This window comes from Aplidium turbinatum, chromosome 12 (assembly GCF_918807975.1).
Source record: "Aplidium turbinatum chromosome 12, kaAplTurb1.1, whole genome shotgun sequence".
Taxonomy (NCBI): Eukaryota; Metazoa; Chordata; class Ascidiacea; order Aplousobranchia; family Polyclinidae; genus Aplidium; species Aplidium turbinatum.
Window position 1 is genome coordinate 5314786 of NC_137483.1, and position 10679 is coordinate 5325464.

Sequence of the window (10679 nt, forward strand, 5' to 3'; positions counted from 1 at the left end):
ACACCCTTGTCAATTTATCTTTAGTAATATCATCGCAAGCGAACAGTTTCAAGTAAAAATGATATTTATTCTATGAAAGTCGAGTCGAAGCGAAACGAAACCATTATCAATAAACCGCAACTGCTGAAAATTTTCCACGAGTTGGAAACAAACTGAGCCTAACACCTCGGCAAAATTACAAAACCGGAAACTCTGAAAACCATTTTCTTGAAAAAATAAGGTAATTTTCTTTGTTACAAGATAAGTTGGCCTTTTGTTACAACATTTGTTCGCCCTGATAGCTCAGTGATTACGCGCCGCTCAAGACCACGCGGCGCTGGTTCGACTCTCCGGGTGTGCACTTGAGCAACGCATTTCAGGATTGCTCTCCATTCAGTGGCACCAAGGGAATGAAATAATTCCCCGGCAATAACACTTCAAGAATCGGAAAACTTCACTCTGCCAATCTCGGTAACCGGCCCTGCGTCAAAAGCCTCTACAAGTATGCAAAACTACCAGGAATATTCTATCCAGGCTTTGTCAGACCGAGGATAAATATTCAAAACCAACCAACCAATAAGTACAATAACATCTAACGGATAAATGTGGAGTCATGTTATTACCGAACAAAGAGCGTTCATTCGTTCACAAAACATACCTATGCACTGTGTCAATGAGTTGAGTTTTGACAATTAACATTATGACTTCAATCAATCAATCAATGTTTTATTTGTCAGTAACAGGAACATAGGTACATGTTTGAAATATGCAATATACACAGTACAAAAGTTACACAAGTTCCCATACCGACAGGGAGACAACGAGACGACCATACGGTCTACTAGTCAATTGCCACCCTACGGAAATTACGATTTTGCCATTTAAAATACGCTTACAAGAGAAAAATAATAATTGAAACGTTCCCGCGCTTCAACAACAGCATACGCATAAAAAAAAAACATATTGATGATAACGTAGGCCAAAACACAAAATTCCATGAAGCAAGCAGAGAATAATAAAGTTTCCGAAGCAACTGACAACTTGGTTTCCATAACATATCACTTACGATGCACTGTAGCTTTGTAAAATTAACGTTTTGATCTCTTTTTTGAAACAATGAAATGATAAGTTTTTTAGCCTACTTGGAACCTCTGACCAGAGCATTGGTCCCAATACCTGCATGGACTTCTTGCCAAATTCTGTGTTTGATCTGTTTATAAAATAATTGTTGCCTGTTTGATATCTTGTGTTATGCTGATGAATAGATGAAGCATTTGTAAATAAATCACAATACGTAGACGGATACTGATTCATATGAACTTTGTACATATGTTTTTTTATTTCAATGTTATGTATGTCTTTTAGTTTCAAGATGTTCATTTTGAAAAATAAAAAATTAGTGTGAGCATAGTAATTTTGTTTCGTAATTATTCTTATAACCTTTTTTGTAATTTTATTAATGGATCCAGTGCACTGTCACAGGCCTTTCCCCAGCTTGAAATACAATATTGCAAATGACAGTAAATCAGAGGTCACCAACCTTTTTTACATGCGGGCCACTTTGGCACTAAGGAGAGCTGTGGCGGGCCGCACTAATAGAATTTTAGGTAGGTTGACTCTTATGCTAAAAAATAACGCATTTCCTACCCAGTATCCAGCGTTACATGTTGTTCATATTTATGTTAGAATACCGCAGCAACAAAATTAATCGAACAACGCTACTGCTAGGCCAAGCTTCTTTTACAACACTTTTGTCTTTTTTAACAATGCCTGATAAACGAGGTCACTTGTTTTGCGCATTTATAGCGAGGCCAGCGGTTTCATCAGAATATTCATAGCCCAGCAAGAGTGGTGTTGTCACTTCGCTTCACTAAAGATATCTTGCCATCAACAGTTTCAGTAAACAAGAAAATGCTTGACACATCACAATACAGGCAACAATAGTGACCTGCTAATATATCAGCGAAAAATAGGCTCCAATAACAGGGAAAAAGAAACTAGGCACCATGAAACAAACGCTTGTGGAAATCACCGAAAATCGCAATTCATGAACAGTCTTCTTTCTAAAAAAGCAATGAGTTGGTTGTTCATCCTTTTTGTGAGAGTCTATAAAACCGTCTTTCTTTTATTATAGACAACTGTCACTTGCGATGCTCATCAGCGTGGCAAGAATTTGTTGATTAACAACATTTTGCAGTACTTGCTTCGGCAGTAAGGTAAAGGTAAAGGTGGTCCCATACTTGATTCAAGTGTCGGGTATGAGAAGATAAAGGTTCTCATTGTACTAAGCCTTCGGCACTAAGGAGAGTAGGGTGGCCAGTTCCTTTCTCTTGGCCGCCTTTACTTCAGCAACTACGCCCACCCAATTTATTACAACCTGGGTAGAGGTGAGCGGTGTTTTTCAACAACCAGCATAAGCAGGTAGTCGAACCAGGATTGCATGATTGGAAAGCCAACGCCTTATCCGTTACGCCATCCCACCGCTTCGGCAGTACATATACTAAAATTGGAACGATACAGAGAAGATTAGCATGGTCTCTGCGCAAGGATGACACGTAAAATCGTTCCATATTTCTTAAAAAAAAAACAGTTTGCAGTAGGCTACTAAGCTAGATATTTTCATAATACAATCAAAAAAAGTCTTTAAATGTATATATAATATTTTGCCAATTTATTACAAATTGAGTTGGCACACCTACCTATTTTGCCAACAAAAACTTGCATAAAGAGAGCACTGCTCGTGAATCACAATAACAGTGAAACGCACACTAGTGCTTACTTGACATTTGCCAACTTAAAATAAGCAACCCTATGCTCACAGACATTTTCGAAATTCGAAAACAGACGTTTTAATCAACCACTGGGACAGTGTGGCTGGACATCACATTGGAATAACTTTAAGCAACCCCCACCTAGAACTACAATCTGATTGGTCGGTCGGTGGAATGGCATGCAAAGCGAAAATATACTTCCCGGAAAGTATTTTTGCCTTCGTGCTCTTTAACTCCTCAAGAAAACTATGTTTGGTTATACTTGTACGCTGATACCTTCCGCGGGCCGCAGCGATACAGCGTGGCGGGCCGCCAGTTGGTGACCCCTGCAGTAAATCAAAGCGTGATACACATCTTTTAAAGTGTCTGTGTTGACATAATTTCTGAGTTTAAGCAACGCCCATGAACCTTTTGCTACTTTTCCGCAAATTTTATCTATGTGATATTTCCATGTTAATTTGTTATCTATGTAAACGCCAAGGTATTTTATTTGATCTTTTTGTTGAATGCTTGTGTTACCAATGTTAATGTTAAAATTTTTTATGTGTTTTTTATTTGTTATTAGCATGTATTCAGTTTTTGAGAAATTTAATGATAATCTATTAAGCTTCAACCAGTTGTAAACTTTTTGCATTTCGGCATTCACATTGTTCTGCAAATTTATTTCACATTTGTCGCTCATCGTAAGATTGTTGTCGTCAGCAAATAGTTTAACATTCATGTTTGTTGAATTTGGTAAGTCATTTATATACAGTAAGAAAAGAAGGGGTCCCAATGTCGATCCTTGGGGCACACCGCAGGTAACCTGTCTTGAGTTTGAAGAGATTCCATTGACGACCGTGTGCTGTAGACGATTGCTGATATAGCTTTTTAACAATTGTAATGGAAGGCCCCGAAAACCGACTTAATTACACTTAGATCAAAGTTCTTGTTTATACAAATAAAACATAAACGTAACAGATTTCACACAATTACGCCGAATAGCGTACTTCAATTGGTAAAGCCTTGTAGCGCGCTATCCTGACGCGCCTAGTTTTGGTACCGCAGCGAAAAAATTTTATGGAAAATTTGTATGGAAATCAAGTTAGAGAATACGACGATAGCGCTATTTTCACTTGCATGTGTATTACAAAGAGGTATTCCCACATAAAATGGGGGCTAGAACGGCCAATAGGGGGTGCAACTCCCCGAAACCAGTTTTGTTATTGTTTTTTTCCAATTTTTCAGGTCAGGCATTTAGATCCCCTTTTTTTGAATTTAAAAAAAAAGTTTTTTTGTACTCCACTCTAATGTGTAATGTGTCATAATTATGACAGAATCATAGATACATTGTTCTGTCGCATAACCGTGAGTGTGATATTCACGTTATAAAGCTATTCTGTTGCTACTTTGAAGCTTGAATGAAAAAGTAGCAGTTAGATAAAATTACAACGCAGTAGATTGTCATTTAAATCAACATTCAGTTTGATTTTATATTTTTTCAATACTGAGTAGTGTTTCAGTGTTTCCAATTAAAAATAAATTCTATATAGCCAGGAGTTTCTGATACATGCTGTTGAAATACCAAAACCCGGAAATCCTTTTGATCTGGTTTTAAACAAACTGCGACTTAGCCCGATACTAAACTTATTATTACTTAAAATACACCTGGACAATAGAAAATACACCAGTTATATGTTTGTCACGAAAATACGTTGTGTGCAAGTAATGCGGCAAGCGCCACCGTATCTTCAAAGTCTAGATTTGCATTGATGTAAAAAGCGTTATGAAACATTGCTCAATCTATTGACTGGCTCTCAGAGACAGGCAAATCAACTTTGAGAAAGCAAAAAGAAGCTAGGGAGTCAAAAAAATTTAACATATCACGTGATCAACTTTTGCAAATCACCTAACTGCAGCATATGGCTGAGACACAGTACTTAGCATGTTTTTAAAATGGCGAATTTACTTTTCAAGGTTAAAGACGAAGAACTGTTTTCGGTCAACTGATTGGCTTGGTCCTTCTAGTCAAGATAAAACCATGTTCATCCTAGTGTTCAACAGCTGCAGTTGTGTTAACACCGTACAGTGGATATATCTTGCAACGATAATGACCTAGTATTTACAAAATTATACCACATTATGCAAAGGGGTTCAGTTATGGTATGTTTCATGTGTTAGATGTGTCCTTGCAATTTCGAAAGTAAATATAATGGTAAAATGAAAAAATCATTTGATCACCTTAAAAGAATAAAAAATGCATGAACAAGTATTTTTCTTATTTAGAAAATTAGTATTTTAGTAACAGTGTAAACAACTTCAACTTAAATTGTTACATTTTTAAAGTACCTTACCTTTGATTGTCGATGCTATAAACAAGCTAAAGATTACACACCGCATTTTCTGCCACCACAAAAGCAATACTACCTATTTTGTAAAACTCTTTACTAATTCAACTTCTTAAACAACAAGTTATTTGTACCAAACAAAACTAGGACTAGAACTTTTAGCAAGCATTTGGTATTTTAAACTTTGGATAGTACTGTTCTAAGCTATTGGAAATACATGGAACATTTGTTAAAATCTTCTTATTGGTTCAACTATCTTTTGACATCTCATCAACTTTACTGCAGCCACTTTACAGAATTAACGCGACCTTAAGATCAAAACATGGTGCCCTGTTTGCAATTTGCGATGCTATTGACACAAGCCACTTGAGCAATTTGCTAAAAACACCTTGCTGTGGTATTGCACGTAACTCACTGTTCCTACAATTTGACTGCTTTTGCATCACAGTGGCTATATCGCAGAATAGATGTCAAAATAGAAAAACTAACCCACACGGATGTCTACAGTACGATGGGAGTGTTGTGACGCGCAGCATTGTATTGAAATTGAAACAGCCTAGCTACCACACCAACATATATGTGCAACATTAACTGCAGACAGTGCACACCGTTTCGACCTCCCGGTCTCATCAGTGCAGTAGTTAGGTGTTAAACTGTTTAGTGTTGAACTGTTTTACTCGCATCAGTAGCTCACGGTACAAAAGATTGACACGATGAGAGAGTACAAACAAACATAGCCAGGTCGAAGACTTTAGGAAACCGGCCTGCCACACCCCGCGGCGGCGGGGAGCGGCGTGATTTATGGGGTGACGATGCACCCGGAGGGTTAAGTCCACCAGCTTAGGTCGCGAGGGCCAGGCTGGGGAGTCGAGGTACCTGTGGAGGGAAAGTGTGGATCGAAACACTATATGGCCCGCTCGCAAATTTAGAATGGCGGAGCGGGCCAGGGAGACAGGTACTTTCTGCATAGCCCAGAAAGAAACCCTGCGACGGACCGGGCGACCCGTCGCGTGTGAACGCTGGAACCGGCAGTAATTGACCGCCGGGCAGCGCCCACGTCTCCTTCACGCGTCCTCGCGCAGGTACTTTGACTCTTATACCCGGTCTGCCAGTAGGCAGAGCGGATAAAATTGGGGCCTCCCACGAGGAAGAGAGTCGAACCATTTAAGGATAATTTGGCTCTCGTGGCAGACGAATATTCAATAAAAATGTGGAGCAGAGGCTCGATGAATCAATATACTGTAATCAAAAAAAAATATATATATATAGGTGGGAGTGTAATTAATACTCACTGGAGAAGAGTAAGCTTTCATTCGGCGAGCACGGATGTGCACTGGCCAGACGTTGAGGCAGGTTCGCCCAGCTGGGTCGGGGAGGCTAGCGATTGAAACCAGAGGCACTGATAGGCTACATTACCGGTAAAAATAGAAAATCGGGGTAGAAGTTTTGGGGCTGCATCGAGTTGATCAGGGGATCGTGTTGATCAATGCATTGAAAGCAGAGCGATGTTGATCCGAGCGGGCAAGAACAGCGTTACAAGGCGAAAGCAGCGTATGACAGTTCGAAACAATTGATTGATTAGTACATAGAGAATCTAGTGATGATTGAAATTGCTTAATTGCTATTAAACCAGTCTCAAGTCACAATGTACATGAGGTATTTTATTTCCTTCGTTTTTGAGATGATGAACTGTTTTATTTTAATCAACGACGCACGAGTACAAAATAATTGACACGGAGAGAAGAACACAATGAACATAGCCAGGTCAGAGACTTTAAAGAACCAGCCTGACACGCCCCGTGGAGGCGGGGAGCGGCGTGATTATGGGGTGGCGATGCACCCGGAAGGGAAGTCCATCAGCTTAGGTCGCGGGGGCCAGGCTGGGGAGTCTAGGTACCTGTGGAAGGAAAGTGTGGATCGAGAATTTTGTGCGACTCGTCCGCAAAAGTTAGAATGGCGGAACGGGCCAGGGAGACGGGCTTTGCTTACTGCAAACGCTAAAAGGTCAGCTCCCGACGGGCCGGGCGACAGAAGTTTTATAAAGCCAGGCAGCGCCCACGTCTCCATCACGTGACCGTAACACAGGTACGTTTGACTCCTATACCCGGTCTGCCCGTAGGCAGAGCGGATAAACTTTGGGGTCTCCCACGAGGAAGTGAAGCTTAGCTACAAGGACGATTTGAAAACTCGTGGGAAACGAAAGTTATATAAAATCTGGAGCAAAGGCTCAATTAATTGGTGTAAAAAAAAAAGATGGTAAGTGGGAATATATTGTATGCTTTACCTACCGAAAAAGTGTTGACGTTGAACCAACGAGCACGGATGTGCACTGGCCAGACGTTGAGGCAGGTTCGCCCAGATGGGTCGGGGGGACTAGCGATCGAAGCGTAGATATGACTAGGCTACGTTACCAGGAAAAATATAGAATAGTGGGATGAAACTTTGGAGGTTGCATCGAGTTGATCGGGAAATCATGTTTATCGATGAGTTAAAAGCAACGCGAGGTTGATCCGAGCGGGAAAGAGCAGCATATCGGGAGAAGGTAGTGTGTGATAATCTAAAATATTGAAATATGAAAATACAGATCCAGTGTTGTTAATGATATTACGTCATTGATAGATGATATGAGTCCATTCACGATATGCAATATATACCTAATTCATATATTGCTATTTTATTTTATTGATGATGATTGTATTCTTCATTGAGCTGCAGCATGCTGATGAAACGACAATTGTTTACAGGTAAATTGATAATGAAACAATGGATTTAACATACTATGACGTCACACAATTACTGGCGGGTTTTGAGGTTTGCTGTCTTGCGCACTCGGATGCTTACTGCAGAGCTTCTGCTGTTGGGGAATTGAGCTTCTGATCGCTGGAATTGTCTTTTCTATGACGTCGCCCCTCCACGAGTGAGCCGGCGTTCCAAGCTTTCCAGACACGGAGGGAACCTTCGATTGAGAGGGAGACCACTTTTCTAGCCACCTCTGCTACCCCACGAGCAGGAACACCCAAGGCCGCCAAAGCCCGAGAGCTCAACGGAGCATAGCTCCCGAGGGAGCCTACGACGAACGGAAGTGACAGGACGTCCCTGCAAGGGCGCTTCCTGTCTTCCAATATGTTTACACATAACTCGCCGTACTTGACGTGTTTCCTGTCGGCGGCTTTTCGAAGGGAATCCGCGCCGTAGTCGAACGGGCAACTGACGTCACATACAACCGTGACACCGTCAGGGCGTTGCAGGACAATGTCAGGGCGCAGATCAGCACCGCCCGCTTCCACGTGTTGTGGAACCGTACTATCTATGGTAAGCAAGGGTTGCCATTCAGCAGGTACATGCTTCACGATCTCCCACAATACTGAATTGTGTCGTTCCGTGACAACAGGCATCACGGTAGGGCGGTGGTTCAATATATGAGGGAGAGTCTCTTCCGCTTTCCCACACGCGCGACATATGGCAGGTTTATATGGGTGGCCATGGCTTGGTTTTGATTTCAAGGGAAGTAGGTTTAGGCGGGCTTTATAAGCAAATGCACGGTTCGCGTGATCCAGGAGCTCCGGTCGCCGAGTCCAAGAATTCGAAAATCCGGACAGACAGTGGGCACTGACCGTCTTGCCTTGGTCAGGTTTGGATTCCCACTGTCTCCTCCACCACAAGTCATTGTGTTGGTGGAGGGTCGGATCCACTTTTTTTCTTAGGGGAGGGGTGATTTTGGAGCTCCCCGCGGTCAACTCGAGACCGCCATCCGGGCGTGCGGACCAACGTACATTTAGACGACGGGTAGCCGCCGGGACGCGGCCCCACAAGCTTTCGCCTGTTGGGCACGGTCGAGAACGGGCACCTTCAGGGGGGGGTCCTTATTCAAGTAACTGGCTAGCTGGCACGGGGTAGGATCTGGAGTGCCGAACCTCAGACTGGCACAACGCCTAAGCTGCCCGAAAGCGATGGCAGAGACACGGTCGTCAGGAGACGTCAGCATCTTGAAGGCCTGGGCTATCGAAAGCGTGTCGCTTTCGCGACACAGATTTAACACACCAAAGCCCCCCAATGCAGGCTTACAGTAAAAGAAAGCGCTGCACGCCCACCTGGGAAGGCGCCACGCCACCTTCAAACACTGCAATACCAGTCGATCGAGCTTCAGAAGCTCATACTGTCTGAAGCGCCGCACTCGCAGATGGTATGACGCGGACGGAAGAATGATAGAATTAAGTGCCAGAAGTTTCTGGCTTGGAGTAAGGAAAGATTTCATTAAAGAGGAAATGTGTTTCTCCAGGGTGGAGATGAAAGGTTGGGTAAGGGACGCATCCGAGGCGTAACCGGTTCGAGCGCCAAGATATTTGTACGTATCGCCTTTGGAGATGACATGGATTTCCTCCCCGGCTAGGGAGAAAGGTTCCAGGTCGACCCGCAGACGGGACGCCGACGCTTTCCTATAGGATAAGGTGCCACACTTGCGTGGGTTGAACCGTAGCCCGGACCAGGAAGAGAAGGGATTAGTAGTAGATAAGAGGGAGATCATCTGCTCGCGATCGGAAGAAACGAGACAGATGTCGTCCGCATATGCCATACAACGTACTTTGATGTCTTCTTTAGCAGGAAGGTTGTAGCCGCAATCCGTTTTGTCACGGACGCCCCTGAGGAGCACCTCGATGACCAAATTGAATAGCAGCCCAAACAACGGGCAGCCCTGACGGACTCCCCGCCCCACAGGGATACGGTCGGTTTCACCATTGCCACAGCGGACGGTGCAGGTGTAAGCGACGTATATGTCGGAGATGCACTCAATAAGGTCTGTGGGGGCGTCGAAATGACGCAGGACCTCGGCTATGCATTCGTGCCGGACACTGCCAAAGGCGTTTCGAATGTCCAGAAACGCAACCGACAGAGGCCTTGTGCGTGACTGTGCATCCGAGAGGATGGTGTCGAGCATGAACACATGCTCGTAGACGCCCTCTGTGGGCATGAATCCCTTTTGCTCTCGGCTAATAACATTCCCCTCCACCGCCCATCGCTGCAGGCGTCGGGCCAATACGGCGGCGTAAATCTTATATATGTTTCGGCAGATGGAGATGGGCCGCCAGTTGCTGACGTCGTGCAGATCACCCTCAGGGTCTTTGCATATGAGTGTGATCCTGCTGGTTCTCCACTGGTGCGGTACACGACGGTTGATCCGGCAGGTCTCAAAAAGGCTGGCCAAGAGTCCCCCTCTTGGGTCCAGGGTCTTCCAGAAACCGTAGGACAATCCGTCAGAACCAGGGGCGGAACCGACATCAAGCGACTGGAGGACTGCCTCCACCTCCCGGGCCGTAATGGGACCTTCACCGTCATCGATGAGGGAGAGGTTTACATTGCCATACTCGTAACGGTGGGCGTTCATCCACTCAGGCATCCGCGAGCAACTCCCAGCTTTAGGAGCGGTCATGTCACGTCGAAATCTCTCCTTAATTTCTTGAGGGGGAATTTCGCAGTGAAGGTCGCAGTTTTTTCCTTCAACAATCCGACGGACCGTTCCCTTCGCGTCCCGCGAGAAGGCGGCTCGCAACTCCACTCCCCTACGATATCGGGCTCCGTTCCCGCGCGAACCCCCGCCGTCCGA

At 44.0% G+C, this 10679-nt stretch overlaps 1 pseudogene; it reads left to right on the forward strand.

Moving 5' to 3' along the window:
- Positions 1-2457: 2457 nt before the first annotated feature.
- Positions 2458-2555, forward strand: LOC145781480 (U6 spliceosomal RNA; annotated as a pseudogene).
- Positions 2556-10679: the final 8124 nt, after the last annotated feature.